General features: G+C 43.9%; 1 protein-coding gene across 1 annotated transcript in view; it reads right to left on the minus strand.

Annotated features, from left to right (window-relative positions):
- The window catches only part of galr1b (galanin receptor 1b), a 128120-nt gene that overhangs the window by 2222 nt on the left and 106689 nt on the right, over window positions 1-19209 (minus strand). The gene's annotated exons all lie outside the window — the stretch shown is intronic.

A 19209-nucleotide genomic window follows, 5' to 3' on the forward strand; every position in this document is an offset into this window, starting at 1 on the left:
CATGTTGTTAAGGGTCATCAGGGGACTGTAAAGACATGTTGTTAAGGGTCATCAGGAAGGGACTGTAAAGACATGTTGTTAAGGGTCATCAGGAAGGGACTGTAAAGACATGTTGTTAAGGGTCATCAGGGACTGTAAAGACATGTTGTTAAGGGTCATCAGGAAGGGACTGTAAAGACATGTTGTTAAGGGTCATCAGGGACTGTAAAGACATGTTGTTAAGGGTCATCAGGAAGGGACTGTAAAGACATGTTGTTAAGGGTCATCAGGAAGGGACTGTAAAGACATGTTGTTAAGGGTCATCAGGAAGGGACTGTAAAGACATGTTGTTAAGGGTCATCAGGAAGGGACTGTAAAGACATGTTGTTAAGGGTCATCAGGAAGGGACTGTAAAGACATGTTATTAAGGGTCATCAGGGACTGTAAAGACATGTTGTTAAGGGTCATCAGGAAGGGACTGTAAAGACATGTTATTAAGGGTCATCAGGGACTGTAAAGACATGTTGTTAAGGGTCATCAGGGACTGTAAAGACATGTTGTTAAGGGTCATCAGGGACTGTAAAGACATGTTGTTAAGGGTCATCAGGAAGGGACTGTAAAGACATGTTATTAAGGGTCATCAGGGACTGTAAAGACATGTTGTTAAGGGTCATCAGGGACTGTAAAGACATGTTGTTAAGGGTCATCAGGAAGGGACTGTAAAGACATGTTGTTAAGGGTCATCAGGAAGGGACTGTAAAGACATGTTGTTAAGGGTCATCAGGAAGGGACTGTAAAGACATGTTGTTAAGGGTCATCAGGAAGGGACTGTAAAGACATGTTGTTAAGGGTCATCAGGAAGGGACTGTAAAGACATGTTGTTAAGGGTCATCAGGAAGGGACTGTAAAGACATGTTGTTAAGGGTCATCAGGGACTGTAAAGACATGTTGTTAAGGGTCATCAGGAAGGGACTGTAAAGACATGTTGTTAAGGGTCATCAGGAAGGGACTGTAAAGACATGTTGTTAAGGGTCATCAGGAAGGGACTGTAAAGACATGTTGTTAAGGGTCATCAGGAAGGGACTGTAAAGACATGTTGTTAAGGGTCATCAGGAAGGGACTGTAAAGACATGTTGTTAAGGGTCATCAGGGACTGTAAAGACATGTTGTTAAGGGTCATCAGGGACTGTAAAGACATGTTGTTAAGGGTCATCAGGGACTGTAAAGACATGTTGTTAAGGGTCATCAGGAAGGGACTGTAAAGACATGTTGTTAAGGGTCATCAGGAAGGGACTGTAAAGACATGTTGTTAAGGGTCATCAGGGACTGTAAAGCCATGTTGTTAAGGGTCATCAGGGACTGTAAAGACATGTTGTTAAGGGTCATCAGGGACTGTAAAGACATGTTGTTAAGGGTCATCAGGAAGGGACTGTAAAGACATGTTGTTAAGGGTCATCAGGAAGGGACTGTAAAGACATGTTGTTAAGGGTCATCAGGGACTGTAAAGACATGTTGTTAAGGGTCATCAGGAAGGGACTGTAAAGACATGTTGTTAAGGGTCATCAGGGACTGTAAAGACATGTTATTAAGGGTCATCAGGGACTGTAAAGACATGTTGTTAAGGGTCATCAGGGACTGATTACAACACAGCTGGGGGGGAATGTTTAATGTTCTCCGATGAAGACTGTTTTCCTTAGGCAGACGTTAAGAAGTAATACGAGAGGTTAATTACAAGCGGTGACTGATTACAGAGTCCTGCATCACCAGGGGACTCACGGTAACTGGTATTCGAGAGAGTCTGATCAGGAGAGAACTGGCAACAATGTGCCTCATCAAACAATAGAAAAGCGGCCTGGCAATTTGAGAAGGTACGAGCGCTCTGTATCTGTAAAGGATACGTCTGCTTCAATGGCTTGGTGTCTCAGCCAGGGAAGTTTGCTGGTGAAATGATCATTTCTAAAGAGCCACTTAAATTCACTACAATATTAACAGTGTGTATGTAATGCCTCGGGGACAGAGGCTTTATACCAAGTCATTATCCTACACATCTGATATGAGCAATACACTCTTAGAAAAAAAAATGTATCAGCTGTCCACATAGGATAACTCTTTTTGGCGTCCAGGTAGAACCATTTTGGGTTCCAGGTAGAACCGTTTTTGGTTCCAGGTAGAACCCTTTAGGTGTCCCGGTAGAACCCTCTGTGGAAAGGGTTCTACATAGAACCTAAAAGGGTTCTATACCGAACCAAAAAGGGTTCTACCTGGAACCAAAAGGGTTCTCCTATGGGGACAGCGAAAGAACCCTTTTGGGTTCTAGATAGCACCTTTTTTTCTAAGAATGTATCGGAACTGGTACTTTACATATTGTATTGTATTCCAGGGGTAGCCTTGACCGGGACTCGAACCCAGGTCCAGCAACTGTCCAGCCAACACCTCAACCGTTACGCCAAGAGGTCTGAACCTCTTTATAAGGTCGCTAGGTGTTAAGTTAAGGTCACTACAATATCTGGACTCGACAGTACTCACTGTAGTCAGGGTAACTGGTAGTACCAGCGACCATTCTCAATTCTGCTCTCGTACTCGTCCAGCGCCCATTCACTCCCTCCATAGACACACGTTAAAGCAGCGACGGGGTTACAGATGGGTTCAGAGAACTACAACACCGCTGACACAAAGAACTACAACACTGCTGACACAGAGAACTACAACACCGCTGACACAAAGCAGTACAACACCGCTGACACAAAGCACTACAACACCGCTGACACAAAGAACTACAACACTGCTGACACAGAGAACTACAACACTGCCGACACAAAGAACTACAACACTGCTGACACAAAGAACTACAACACCGCTGACACAAACCACTACAACACTGCTGACACAGAGAACTACAACACCGCTGACACAAAGCAGTACAACACTGCTGACACAGAGAACTACAACACCGCTGACACAGAGAACTACAACACCGCTGACACAGAGAACTACAACACCGCTGACACAAAGCAGTACAACACTGCTGACACAGAGAACTACAACACCGCTGACACAAAGTAGTACAACACTGCTGACACAGAGAACTACAACACCGCTGACACAGAGAACTACAACACCGCTGACACAGAGAACTACAACACCGCTGACACAGATCACTACAACACCGCTGACACAACCCTCTACACATTGTTAGAGACGCCAAACGTCATTTTGCTGTCTGAATTGGAGTCCTATCAGATGGCAGACTGATTAATTGAAGGCATTGATTAACGTGATCAGTCTGCGGTGTTACACAAAGACCCACTTGAAAGGGACTTAACGATTCAGGAAGAAAACTGAACGATGATCCCAAACAGTCAATCATATTTTGATGATAACGTTTATATGAGATTCTATTTCAGGGGTGGTGCTTTTGAAAACACAATCTCCTGATGATGCCACACAAAGACAGGAGAAGCATTCTCTATCTCTCTATGGGGAAGACCTCAATGGAGTTCTGGCATCAGCTTCCTGGCAGAGAACAGTGTGTGTGTGTGTGTGTGTGTGTGTGTGGGTGTGGGTGTGGGTGTGTGTGTGTGTGTGTGTGTGTGTGTGTGTGTGTGTGTGTGTGTGTGTGTGTGTGTGTGTGTGTGTGTGTGTGTGTGTGTGTGTGTGTGTGTGTGTGTGTGTGTGTAGCCATGTCCTGGTGTATAAACTGGTCTGTGTGTGTGTGTGTGTGTGTGTGTGTGTGTGTGTGTGTGTGTGTGTGTGTGTGTGTGTGTGTGTGTGTGTGTGTGTGTGTGTGTGTGTGTGTGTGTGTGTGTGTGTGTGTCTGAACAGTCAAGTGTATGCCTGGGCCTTTGTGTTTCTCCTGGCTGTCTGTTAATAAAGGCTCGTGATGTGGGTTGGTGGGCGATTCAGCGAAAGGTCATTCAGCTACTCAGCCTTGTAACAAATCAAGGAGCAGCTACAGGTCCGTCAAAACAAGCCCTGACTATGGACTTCAAACAACACTGACTACAGACCCCGACACTTCAAACAGCACTGACTACACACCACAGCACTTCAAACAGCACTGACTACAGACCACATCACTGACTACAGACCAGGGCACTTCAAACAGCACTGACTACACACCACATCACTGACTACAGACCACGACACTTCAAACAGCACTGACTACAGACCACAGCACTTCAAACAGCACTGACTACAGACCACGACACTTCAAACAACACTGACTACAGACCACAACACTTCAAACAGCACTGACTACAGACCACGACACTTCAAACAGCACTGACTACAGACCACGACACTTCAAACAACACTGACTACAGACCACAACACTTCAAACAGCACTGACTACAGACCACGACACTTCAAACAGCACTGACTACAGACCACGACACTTCAAACAGCACTGACTACAGACCACAGCACTTCAAACAGCACTGACTACAGACCACGACACTTTAAACAACACTGACTACAGACCACAACACTTCAAACAGCACTGACTACAGACCACGACACTTCAAACAACACTGACTACAGACCACAACACTTCAAACAGCACTGACTACAGACCACAACACTTCAAACAGCACTGACTACAGACCACAACACTTCAAACAGCACTGACTACAGACCACGACACTTCAAACAGCACTGACTACACACCACAGCACTGACTACAGACCAGGGCACTTCAAACAGCACTGACTACACACCACATCACTGACTACAGACCAGGGCACTTCAAACAGCACTGACTACAGACCACAGCACTTCAAACAGCACTGACTACACACCACAGCACTGACTACAGACCAGGGCACTTCAAACAGCACTGACTACACACCACATCACTGACTACAGACCACAACACTTCAAACAGCACTGACTACACACCACAGCACTGACTACAGACCACGACACTTCAAACAGCACTGACTACAGACAACAACACTTCAAACAACACTGACTACAGACCACAACACTTCAAACAACACTGACTACAGACAACAACACTTCAAACAGCACTGACTACAGACCACAACACTTCAAACAACACTGACTACAGACCATGACACTTCAAACAGCACTGACTACAGACAACAACACTTCAAACAGCACTGACTACAGACCACAACACTTCAAACAACACTGACTACAGACCACGACACTTCAAACAGCACTGACTACAGACCACATCACTGACTACAGACCACGACACTTCAAACAGCACTGACTACAGACCACGACACTTCAAACAGCACTGACTACAGACCACATCACTGACTACAGACCACGACACTTCAAACAGCACTGACTACAGACCACGGCACTTCAAACAGCACTGACTACAGACCACAACACTTCAAACAGCACTGACTACAGACCACGACACTTCAAACAGCACTGACTACAGACCACGACACTTCAAACAGCACTGACTACAGACCACGACACTTCAAACAGCACTGACTACAGACCACAACACTGACTACAGACCACGACACTTCAAACAGCACTGACTACAGACCACATCACTGACTACAGACCACAACACTGACTACAGACCACGACACTGACTACAGACCACAACACTGACTACAGACCACACCACTGACTACAGACCACATCACTGACTACAGATCACGACACTGACTACAGACCACAACACTGACTACAGACCACGACACTGACTACAGACCACAACACTGACTACAGACCACAACACTGACTACAGACCACGACACTGACTACAGACCACAACACTGACTACAGACCACAACACTGACTACAGACCACGACACTGACTACACACCACAACACTGACTACAGACCACGACACTTCAAACATTTTTTTTTTTAATATTTCACTCTGAAGATCAAATCATAGAACTGATTGAGTTGATGTGATACTGTCATATTGATGCACTTTAAAATGCAAAACTGAATCTCTATACAACATGACAAAGTTTACAATGTTTAATATATAATGTTTACTTGTTTACTTTGTCAGATATCAGATCTGTTACTATATCGGACCTGTCTGTCTGTCTGTCTGTCTGTCTGTCTGTCTGTCTGTCTGTCTGTCTGTCTGTCTGTCTGTCTGTCTGTCTGTCTGTCTGTCTGTCTGTCTGTCTGTCTGTCTGTCTGTCTGTCTGTCTGTCTGTCTGTCTGTCTGTGTCTGTATGAAAGCAATATGATTGAAATAATATTTGTAAGGGACAGATTTACTGGGGCTGGTCCAACTCAAGGTGTCATAAAAATAAATGCACCTCCCTCCTCAAAGTAAAATATATTTCCACATGATGTCAATCTGGACTAACAGAAAACACATCCCTCGCTACCTTATAGGTTTACCCAGTATAGAAGGCTTGGCTTGGCAATCTGGACTAACAGAAAACACATCCCTCGCTACCTTATAGGTTTACCCAGTATAGAAGGCTTGGCTTGACAATCTGGACTAACAGAAAACACATCCCTCGCTACCTTATAGGTTTACCCAGTATAGAAGGCTTGGCTTGACAATCTGGACTAACAGAAAACACATCCCTCGCTACCTTATAGGTTTACCCAGTATAGAAGGCTTGGCTTGACAATCTGGACTAACAGAAAACACATCCCTCGCTACCTTATAGGTTTACCCAGTATAGAAGGCTTGGCTTGACAATCTGGACTAACAGAAAACACATCCCTCGCTACCTTATAGGTTTACCCAGTATAGAAGGCTTGGCTTGACAATCTGGACTAACAGAAAACACATCCCTCGCTACCTTATAGGTTTACCCAGTATAGAAGGCTTGGCTTGACAATCTGGACTAACAGAAAACACATCCCTCGCTACCTTATAGGTTTACCCAGTATAGAAGGCTTGGCTTGACAATCTGGACTAACAGAAAACACATCCCTCGCTACCTTATAGGTTTACCCAGTATAGAAGGCTTGGCTTGACAATCTGGACTAACAGAAAACACATCCCTCGCTACCTTATAGGTTTACCCAGTATAGAAGGCTTGGCTTGACAATCTGGACTAACAGAAAACACATCCCTCGCTACCTTATAGGTTTACCCAGTATAGAAGGCTTGGCTTGACAATCTGGACTAACAGAAAACACATCCCTCGCTACCTTATAGGTTTACCCAGTATAGAAGGCTTGGCTTGACAATCTGGACTAACAGAAAACACATCCCTCGCTACCTTATAGGTTTACCCAGTATAGAAGGCTTGGCTTGACAATCTGGACTAACAGAAAACACATCCCTCGCTACCTTATAGGTTTACCCAGTATAGAAGGCTTGGCTTGACAATCTGGACTAACAGAAAACACATCCCTCGCTACCTTATAGGTTTACCCAGTATAGAAGGCTTGGCTTGACAATCTGGACTAACAGAAAACACATCCCTCGCTACCTTATAGGTTTACCCAGTATAGAAGGCTTGGCTTGACAATCTGGACTAACAGAAAACACATCCCTCGCTACCTTATAGGTTTACCCAGTATAGAAGGCTTGGCTTGACAATCTGGACTAACAGAAAACACATCCCTCGCTACCTTATAGGTTTACCCAGTATAGAAGGCTTGGCTTGACAATCTGGACTAACAGAAAACACATCCCTCGCTACCTTATAGGTTTACCCAGTATAGAAGGCTTGGCTTGACAATCTGGACTAACAGAAAACACATCCCTCGCTACCTTATAGGTTTACCCAGTATAGAAGGCTTGGCTTGACAATCTGGACTAACAGAAAACACATCCCTCGCTACCTTATAGGTTTACCCAGTATAGAAGGCTTGGCTTGACAATCTGGACTAACAGAAAACACATCCCTCGCTACCTTATAGGTTTACCCAGTATAGAAGGCTTGGCTTGACAATCTGGACTAACAGAAAACACATCCCTCGCTACCTTATAGGTTTACCCAGTATAGAAGGCTTGGCTTGACAATCTGGACTAACAGAAAACACATCCCTCGCTACCTTATAGGTTTACCCAGTATAGAAGGCTTGGCTTGACAATCTGGACTAACAGAAAACACATCCCTCGCTACCTTATAGGTTTACCCAGTATAGAAGGCTTGGCTTGACAATCTGGACTAACAGAAAACACATCCCTCGCTACCTTATAGGTTTACCCAGTATAGAAGGCTTGGCTTGACAATCTGGACTAACAGAAAACACATCCCTCGCTACCTTATAGGTTTACCCAGTATAGAAGGCTTGGCTTGACAATCTGGACTAACAGAAAACACATCCCTCGCTACCTTATAGGTTTACCCAGTATAGAAGGCTTGGCTTGACAATCTGGACTAACAGAAAACACATCCCTCGCTACCTTATAGGTTTACCCAGTATAGAAGGCTTGGCTTGACAATCTGGACTAACAGAAAACACATCCCTCGCTACCTTATAGGTTTACCCAGTATAGAAGGCTTGGCTTGACAATCTGGACTAACAGAAAACACATCCCTCGCTACCTTATAGGTTTACCCAGTATAGAAGGCTTGGCTTGACAATCTGGACTAACAGAAAACACATCCCTCGCTACCTTATAGGTTTACCCAGTATAGAAGGCTTGGCTTGACAATCTGGACTAACAGAAAACACATCCCTCGCTACCTTATAGGTTTACCCAGTATAGAAGGCTTGGCTTGACAATCTGGACTAACAGAAAACACATCCCTCGCTACCTTATAGGTTTACCCAGTATAGAAGGCTTGGCTTGACAATCTGGACTAACAGAAAACACATCCCTCGCTACCTTATAGGTTTACCCAGTATAGAAGGCTTGGCTTGACAATCTGGACTAACAGAAAACACATCCCTCGCTACCTTATAGGTTTACCCAGTATAGAAGGCTTGGCTTGACAATCTGGACTAACAGAAAACACATCCCTCGCTACCTTATAGGTTTACCCAGTATAGAAGGCTTGGCTTGACAATCTGGACTAACAGAAAACACATCCCTCGCTACCTTATAGGTTTACCCAGTATAGAAGGCTTGGCTTGACAATCTGGACTAACAGAAAACACATCCCTCGCTACCTTATAGGTTTACCCAGTATAGAAGGCTTGGCTTGACAATCTGGACTAACAGAAAACACATCCCTCGCTACCTTATAGGTTTACCCAGTATAGAAGGCTTGGCTTGACAATCTGGACTAACAGAAAACACATCCCTCGCTACCTTATAGGTTTACCCAGTATAGAAGGCTTGGCTTGACAATCTGGACTAACAGAAAACACATCCCTCGCTACCTTATAGGTTTACCCAGTATAGAAGGCTTGGCTTGACAATCTGGACTAACAGAAAACACATCCCTCGCTACCTTATAGGTTTACCCAGTATAGAAGGCTTGGCTTGACAATCTGGACTAACAGAAAACACATCCCTCGCTACCTTATAGGTTTACCCAGTATAGAAGGCTTGGCTTGACAATCTGGACTAACAGAAAACACATCCCTCGCTACCTTATAGGTTTACCCAGTATAGAAGGCTTGGCTTGACAATCTGGACTAACAGAAAACACATCCCTTGTTCAGGGGCAGAACGACAGATTTTTACCTTGTCAGGTCGGGGATTTAATCTTACAACCTTTCCGGTTACTAGTCCTATGCTCTAACCACTACACAAGGGATGTTGGCCAAATTAATATTTTAATAACTAAATCATATACACTACCGTTGAAACGTTTTGGGTCACTTAGAAATGTCCTTGTTTTCCATGAAAACATACATGAAATGAAATGAGTTGCAAAATGAATAGGAAATATAGTCAAGATGTTGACAAGGTAATAAATAATGATTTTTAATTGAAATAATAATTGTGTCCTTCAAACTTTGCTTTTTGTCAAAGAATCCTCCATTTGCAGCAATTAATTACAGCCTTTGCAGATCTTCGGCATTCTAGTTGTCAATTTGTTGAGGTAATCTGAAGAGATTTCACCCCAATGCTTCCTGAAGCACCTCTCACAAGTTGGATTGGCTTGAATCAAGCTGCTCCCACAACAGCTCAATAGGGTTGAGATCCGGTGACTGTGCTGGCCACTCCATTATAGACAGAATACCAGCTGACTGCTTCTTCCCTAAATAGTTCTTGCATAGTTTGGAGCTGTGCTTTGTATCATTGTCCTGTTGTAGGAGGAAATTGGCTCCAATTATATCATACGCCAGTCAAAAGTTTGGACACACCTACTCATTCCAGGATTTTCTTTATTTTTATACTATTTTCTACATTGTAGAATAATAGTGAAGACATCAAACTATGAAATAACACATATGGAATCATGTAGTAACCAAAAACGTGTTAAACAAATAGCCACTGTTTGCCTTGATGACAGCTTTTCACATTCTTGGCATTTGGAAAGTATTCAGACCGCTTCCCTTTTTCCACATTTTGTTACGTTACAGCCTTATTCTAAAATGGATTCACTTGTTTTTTTCCCTCATCAATTTCCACACCATACCCCATAATGACATCACAATACCCCATAATGACATCACACTACCCCATAATGACATCACAATACCCCATAATGACATCACACTACCCCATAATGACATCACACTACCCCATAATGACATCACACTACCCCATAATGACATCACAATACCCCATAATGACATCACAATACCCCATAATGACATCACACTACCCCATAATGACATCACACTACCCCATAATGACAAAGGAAAAACAGTTTTTTAGGCATTTTTGCTAATTCATGAATATAAAATAGAAAACTTAAATATCAAATGTACATAAGTATTCAGACCCTTTACTCAGTATTTTCTTGAAGCACCTTTGGCAGCGATTACAGCCTTGAGTCTTCTTGGGTATGACGCTACAAACTTGGCACACCTGTATTTGGGGAGTTTCTCCCATTCATCTCTGCAGATCCTCTCAAGCTCTGTCAGGTTGGATGGGGAGCATTGCTGCACAGCTATTTTCATCTCTCTCCAGAGATATTCGATCAGGTTCAAGTCCGGGCTCTGGCTGGGCCACTCAAGGACATTCAGAGACTTGTCCCGAAGCCACTCCTGCGTTGTCTTGGCTGTGTGCTTAGGGTTGTTCCTCTGTTGGAAGGTGAACCTTCGCCCCAGTCTGAGGTCCTGAGCGCTCTGGAGCAGGTTTTCATCAAGGATCTCTCTGTACTTTGCTTCATTCATCTTTACCTCGATCCTGACTCGTCTCCCAGTCCCTGCAGCTGAAAAACATCCCCACAGCATGATGCTGCCACCACCATGCTTCACCATAGGGAGATTCCCAGGTTTCCTCTAGACGTGACACTTGGTTTTCAGGCCAAAGAGTTCAATCTTGGTTTCATCAGAGCAGATAATCTTGTTTCTCATGGTCTGAGTGTCTTTAGGTGCCTTTTCGCAAACTCCAAGCGGGCTGTCATGTGCCTTTTACTGCGAAAGGGATTCCGTCTGGCCACTTTACAATAAAGGCCTGATTGGTGGAGTGCTGCAGAGATGGTTGCCCTTCTGGAAGGTTCTCCCATCTCCACAGAGGAACTCAAGAGCTCAGTCAGAGTGACCATCGGGTTCTTGGTCGCCTCCCTGACCAAGGCCCTTCTCCCCTGATTGCTCAGTTTGGCCAGATAGCCAGCTCTAGGAAGAGTCTTGGTGGTTCCAAACTTCTTCCATTTAAGAATGATGGAGGCCACTGTGTTCTTGGGGACCTTGTTTTGGTTCCCTTTCCCAGATCTGTGCCTCGACACATTCCTGTCTCGGAGCTCTACGGATAATTCCTTCGACCTCATGGCTTGTATTTTGCACTGACATACACTGTCAACTGTGGGACCTTATATAGACAGGTGTGTGCTTTTTCAAATAATTTCCAATCAATTGAATTTACCACAGGTGGACTCCAGTCAAGTTGTAGAAACATCTCAAGGATGATCAATGGAAACAGGATGCACCGTAGCTCAATTTCGAGTCTCATAGCAAAGGGTCTGAATACTTATGAAAATAAGGTATTTCAGTTTTCTAAAAACCTGTTTTCGCTTTGTCATTATGGGGTTTTGTGAGTAGATTGATGAGGATTTTTTAAAAATGTAATACAATTTAGAATAAGGCTGTAACGTAACAAAATGTGTAAAAAGTGAAGGGGTCTGAATACAAGGGGTCTGGACCACATAAACCAAACACCCCTCTACCTAAATACATAGGCCGAACCACATAAAACAAACACCCCCTGCCACGTCCTGACCAAACTATAATAACAAATAACCCCTATTACTGGTCAGGATGTGACAGCACCGTAACTCTGGTAGGCCTGAAACAGTCTTCCTCACCTCAAGTTCAACTATCAGAGCCAGCTGGAGTATTGGGGCGCACCGCCTTCATGTCATAGGCCTGCAGTAGCTGACGCTTAATAACAGAGTCGGCTGGAGTATTGGGGCGCACCGCCTTCATGTCATAGGCCTGCAGTAGCTGACGCTTAATAACAGCCACACCATACCCAACCTTCACTAACGTTTCTAAACTTTAACTTACTTGGATGTTACCCTAATTAAGTTATTGTTTACAGGGAAAATACGAGCAGAAGAGCAAATGTTACCAGGGAAAAAACACACAACCTTCCCCTGTCCTGTAAAATCAGTTTGACAACCCTCCCCTGTCCTGTAAAATCAGTTTGACAACCCTCCCCTGTCCTGTAAAATCAGTTTGACAACCCTCCCCTGTCCTGTAAAATCAGTTTGACAACCCTCCCCTGTCCTGTCCTGTAAAATCAGTTTGACAACCCTCCCCTGTCCTGTCCTGTAAAATCAGTTTGCCAACCCTCCCCTGTCCTGTAAAATCAGTTTGCCAACCCTCCCCTGTCCTTTAAAATCAGTTTGCCAACCCTCCCCTGTCCTGTAAAATCAGTTTGCCAACCCTCCCCTGTCCTGTAAAATCAGTTTGCCAACCCTCCCCTGTCCTGTAAAATCAGTTTGCCAACCCTCCCCTGTCCTGTCCTGTAAAATCAGTTTGACAACCCTCCCCTCCCCTGTCCTGTAAAATCAGTTTGCCAACCCTCCCCTCCCCTGTCCTGTAAAATCAGTTTGCCAACCCTCCCCTGTCCTGTAAAATCAGTTTGCCAACCCTCCCCTGTCCTGTAAAATCAGTTTGCCAACCCTCCGCTGTCCTGTAAAATCAGTTTGCCAACCCTCCCCTGTCCTGTAAAATCAGTTTGCCAACCCTCCCCTGTCCTGTAAAATCAGTTTGCCAACCCTCCCCTGTCCTGTAAAATCAGTTTGACAACCCTGTCCTGTCCTGTAAAATCAGTTTGACAACCCTCCCCTGTCCAGTAAAATCAGTTTGACAACCCTCCCCTGTCCTGTAAAATCAGTTTGACAACCCTGTCCTGTCCTGTAAAATCAGTTTGACAACCCTGTCCTGTCCTGTAAAATCAGTTTGCCAACCCTCCCCTGTCCTGTAAAATCAGTTTGATAATCAGTTTGACAACCCTGTCCTGTCCTGTAAAATCAGTTTGACAACCCTCCCCTGTCCTGTAAAATCAGTTTGACAACCCTCCCCTGTCCAGTAAAATCAGTTTGACAACCCTCCCCTGTCCTGTAAAATCAGTTTGACAACCCTCCCCTCCCCTGTCCTGTAAAATCAGTTTGACAACCCTCCCCTGTCCTGTAAAATCAGTTTGCCAACCCTCCCCTGTCCTGTAAAATCAGTTTGCCAACCCTCCGCTGTCCTGTAAAATCAGTTTGCCAACCCTCCCCTGTCCAGTAAAATCAGTTTGCCAACCCTCCCCTGTCCTGTAAAATCAGTTTGCCAACCCTCCGCTGTCCTGTAAAATCAGTTTGCCAACCCTCCCCTGTCCTGTAAAATCAGTTTGACAACCCTCCCCTGTCCTGTAAAATCAGTTTGCCAACCCTCCACTGTCCTTTAAGCAATATGGCTTATTTCTGCACCCTTTTCCTGGAATCTGTCTGTGATGTTCAGCCCTGAATGATCTCTGCAGCTCTTCCCACAGACGTCTTTCATATACGGTACTGAGCAATTGAGAGGTAGCTAGATTGAAGATAAAGACTGCATCCCAATTGCACACCCTATTCCCTATATAGCGCACTAAGGTTGCACAGGGCTGTGGTGAAAAGTAGTGCACTCTAGAGAATAGGTGCCATTTGAGACGCAACCACAGAGTCCCAAGGTTGAAGGTACATGCTATAGTTACTGTCTGTCTCTGGTTGTCATTATGCCACGTGTAGAGGAGAGACGAGGGAGGGGGAGGGGGAGGGAGCGAGGGAGGGGGAGTGGGAGGGAGAGAGGGAGAGAGGGAGAGAGGGAGAGAGGGGGAGGGAGGGAGGGAGAGAGGGGAGGAGGGGGGGGAGGGAGAGAGAGAGATAGGGGAGAGGGGGGAGGGAGCGAGGGGGAGGGAGGGAGAGGGAGAGAGGGAGGGAGGGGGAGAGAGAGAGGGAGAGAGGGAGGGAGGGCGAGAGGAGGGAGGGAGAGAGGGAGGGAGGGAGAGAGGGGGGAGGGAGGGGGGAGGGAGGGGGGAGGGAGGGAGGGAGGGGAGGGAGGGAGAGAGGGGGGAGGGAGGGGGGTATCAGGCTCTTTCTAACAGGTTACTCTACTGAGCAGCTGTCTCTCTCACATCAAAAGCATCATTATTTTTCTTCAGTCTGTTATTTTTTCCTCAACAGCTAACAAGGTAACTCTGTAACCACGGGTAAAGGTGCTGTTTCTCTATTAGGGCGCATTAGGCTGGATGGGAGATGAGAGCTGTGGTGTCAGGGGAACAGATAGATAGATGGATGGATGGGAGCTGTGGTGTCAGGGGAACAGATAGATAGATGGATAGATGGATGGATGGGAGCTGAGAGCTGTGGTATCAGGGGAAAAGATAGAAAGATGGATGGATGGATGGATGGATGGGAGCTGAGAGCTGTGGTATCAGGGGAACAGATAGATAGATGGATGGATGGGAGCTGTGGTGTCAGGGGAACAGATAGATAGATGGACTATTACCAAAAGTTGGTTGGAGGTAAAACATGAACTATTCCAGTCAGTATTACCAACAGGCAGTAGTCAGTATTACCAACAGGCAGTAGTCAGTATTACCAACAGTCAGTAGTCAGTATTACCAACAGTCAGTAGTCAGTATTACCAACAGTCAGTAGTCAGTACTACCAACAGTCAGTACTACCAACAGTCAGTAGTCAGTATTACCATCAGTCAGTAGTCAGTACTACCAACAGTCAGTAGTCAGTATTACCAACAGTCAGTAGTCAGTATTACCAACAGTCAGTAGTCAGTACTACCAACAGTCAGTAGTCAGTACTACCAACAGTCAGTACTACCAACAGTCAGTAGTCAGTATTACCAACAGTCAGTAGTCAGTTTTACCAACAGTCAGTAGTCAGTATTACCAACAGTCAGTAGTCAGTATTACCAACAGTCAGTAGTCAGTATTACCAACAGTCAGTAGTCTGTACTACCAACAGGCAGTAGTCAGTACTACCAACAGTCAGTAGTCAGTATTACCATCAGTCAGTAGTCAGTACTACCAACAGTCAGTAGTCAGTATTACCAACAGTCAGTAGTCAGGATTACCAACAGTCAGTAGTCAGTATTACCAACAGTCAGTAGTAAGTATTACCAACAGTCAGTAGTCACTATAACCAACAGTCAGTATTACCAACAGTCAGTAGTCACTATAACCAACAGTCAGTAGTCAGTATTACCAACAGTCAGTAGTCAGTATTACCAACAGTCAGTATTACCAACAATCAGTAGTCAGTATTACCAATAGTCAGTAATACCAACAGTCAGTAGTCAGTATTACCAACAGTCAGTAGTCACTATAACCAACAGTCAGTAGTCACTATAACCAACAGTCAGTAGTCAGCACTACCAACAGTCAGTATTACCAAAAGTCAGTAGTCAGTACTACCAACAGTCAGTAGTCACTATAACCAACAGTCAGTAGTCAGTACTACCAACAGTCAGTAGTCAGTACTACCAACAGTCAGTAGTCAGTATTACCAACAGTCAGTATTACCAACAGTCAGCAGTCAGTATTACCAACAGTCAGTATTACCAACAGTCAGTATTACCAACAGTCAGCAGTCAGTATTACCAACAGTCAGTAGTCAGTATTACCAACAGTCAGTAGTCAGTACTACCAACAGTCAGTAGTCAGTATTACCAACAGTCAGTATTACCAACAGTCAGCAGTCAGTATTACCAACAGTCAGTATTACCAACAGTCAGTAGTCAGTATTACCAACAGTCAGTAGTCAGTATTACTAACAGTCAGTAGTCAGTACTACCAACAGTCAGTAGTCAGTATTACCAACAGTCAGTAGTCATTATTACCAACAGTCAGTAGTCAGTATTACCAACAGTCAGTACTACCAACAGTCAGTAGTCAGTATTACTAACAGTCAGTAGTCAGTACTACCAACAGTCAGTAGTCAGTATTACCAACAGTCAGTAGTCATTATTACCAACAGTCAGTAGTCATTATTACCAACAGTCAGTAGTCAGTATTACCAACAGTCAGTATTACCAACAGTCAGTACTACCAACAGTCAGTAGTCAGTATTACCAACAGTCAGTATTCAGTATTACCAACAGTCAGTAGTCAGTACTACCAACAGTCAGTATTACCAACAGTCAGCAGTCAGTTTTACCAACAGTCAGTATTACCAACAGTCAGTAGTCAGTATTACCAACAGTCAGTACTACCAACAGTCAGTAGTCAGTATTACCAACAGTCAGTATTACCAACAGTCAGCAGTCAGTATTACCAACAGTCAGTAGTCAGTATTACCAACAGTCAGTAGTCAGTACTACCAACAGTCAGTAGTCAGTATTACCAACAGTCAGTATTACCAACAGTCAGCAGTCAGTATTACCAACAGTCAGTATTACCAACAGTCAGTAGTCAGTATTACCAACAGTCAGTACTACCAACAGTCAGTAGTCAGTATTACTAACAGTCAGTAGTCAGTACTACCAACAGTCAGTAGTCAGTATTACCAACAGTCAGTAGTCATTATTACCAACAGTCAGTAGTCATTATTACCAACAGTCAGTAGTCAGTATTACCAACAGTCAGTATTACCAACAGTCAGTACTACCAACAGTCAGTAGTCAGTATTACCAACAGTCAGTATTCAGTATTACCAACAGTCAGTAGTCAGTACTACCAACAGTCAGTATTACCAACAGTCAGCAGTCAGTTTTACCAACAGTCAGTATTACCAACAGTCAGTAGTCAGTATTACCAACAGTCAGTACTACCAACAGACAGTAGTCAGTATTACCAACAGTCAGTATTCAGTATTACCAACAGTCAGTAGTCAGTACTACCAACAGTCAGTATTACCAACAGTCAGCAGTCAGTTTTACCAACAGTCAGTATTACCAACAGTCAGTAGTCAGTATTACCAACAGTCAGTAGTCAGTACTACCAACAGTCAGTAGTCAGTATTACCAACAGTCAGAAGTCAGTACTACCAACAGTCAGTAGTCAGTATTACCAACACTCAGTAGTCAGTATTACCAACAGTCAGTAGTCATTATTACCAACAGTCAGTAGTCAGCATTACCAACAGTCAGTAGTCAGTATTACCAACAGTCAGTAGTCAGTATTACCAACAGTCAGTAGTCAGTACTACCAACAGTCAGTAGTCAGTATTACCAACAGTCAGTAGTCAGTATTACCAACAGTCAGTATTACCAACAGTCAGTAGTCAGTATTACCAACAGTCAGTAGTCAGTATTACAAAAAGTCAGTAGTCAGTATTACCAACAGTCAGTAGTCAGTATTACCAACAGTCAGTATTACCAACAGTCAGTAGTCAGTATTACCAACAGTCAGTATTACCAACAGTCAGTAGTCAGTATAACCAACAGTCAGTAGTCAGTATTAAAAACAGTCAGTAGTCAGTATTACCAACAGTCAGTAGTCAGTATTACCAACAGTCAGTATTACCAACAGTCAGTAGTCAGTACTACCAACAGTCAGTATTACCAACAGTCAGTAGTCAGTATTACCAACAGTCAGTAGTCAGTATTACCAACAGTCAGTAGTCACTATAACCAACAGTCAGTAGTCACTATAACCAACAGTCAGTAGTCAGCACTACCAACAGTCAGTATTACCAACAGTCAGTAGTCAGTACTACCAACAGTCAGTAGTCACTATAACCAACAGTCAGTAGTCAGTACTACCAACAGTCAGTAGTCGTACTACCAACAGTCAGTAGTCAGTATTACCAACAGTCAGTATTACCAACAGTCAGCAGTCAGTATTACCAACAGTCAGTATTACCAACAGTCAGTATTACCAACAGTCAGCAGTCAGTATTACCAACAGTCAGTAGTCAGTATTACCAACAGTCAGTAGTCAGTACTACCAACAGTCAGTAGTCAGTATTACCAACAGTCAGTATTACCAACAGTCAGCAGTCAGTATTACCAACAGTCAGTATTACCAACAGTCAGTAGTCAGTATTACCAACAGTCAGTACTACCAACAGTCAGTAGTCAGTATTACTAACAGTCAGTAGTCAGTACTACCAACAGTCAGTAGTCAGTATTACCAACAGTCAGTAGTCATTATTACCAACAGTCAGTTGTCAGTATTACCAACAGTCAGTACTACCAACAGTCAGTAGTCAGTATTACTAACAGTCAGTAGTCAGTACTACCAACAGTCAGTAGTCAGTATTACCAACAGTCAGTAGTCATTATTACCAACAGTCAGTAGACATTATTACCAACAGTCAGTAGTCAGTATTACCAACAGTCAGTATTACCAACAGTCAGTACTACCAACAGTCAGTAGTCAGTATTACCAACAGTCAGTATTCAGTATTACCAACAGTCAGTAGTCAGTACTACCAACAGTCAGTATTACCAACAGTCAGCAGTCAGTTTTACCAACAGTCAGTATTACCAACAGTCAGTAGTCAGTATTACCAACAGTCAGTACTACCAACAGTCAGTAGTCAGTATTACCAACAGTCAGTATTACCAACAGTCAGCAGTCAGTATTACCAACAGTCAGTATTACCAACAGTCAGTATTACCAAAAGTCAGCAGTCAGTATTACCAACAGTCAGTAGTCAGTATTACCAACAGTCAGTAGTCAGTACTACCAACAGTCAGTAGTCAGTATTACCAACAGTCAGTATTACCAACAGTCAGCAGTCAGTATTACCAACAGTCAGTATTACCAACAGTCAGTAGTCAGTATTACCAACAGTCAGTACTACCAAC

Source organism: Salmo salar, chromosome ssa26 (assembly GCF_905237065.1).
Source record: "Salmo salar chromosome ssa26, Ssal_v3.1, whole genome shotgun sequence".
NCBI lineage: Eukaryota > Metazoa > Chordata > Actinopteri > Salmoniformes > Salmonidae > Salmo > Salmo salar.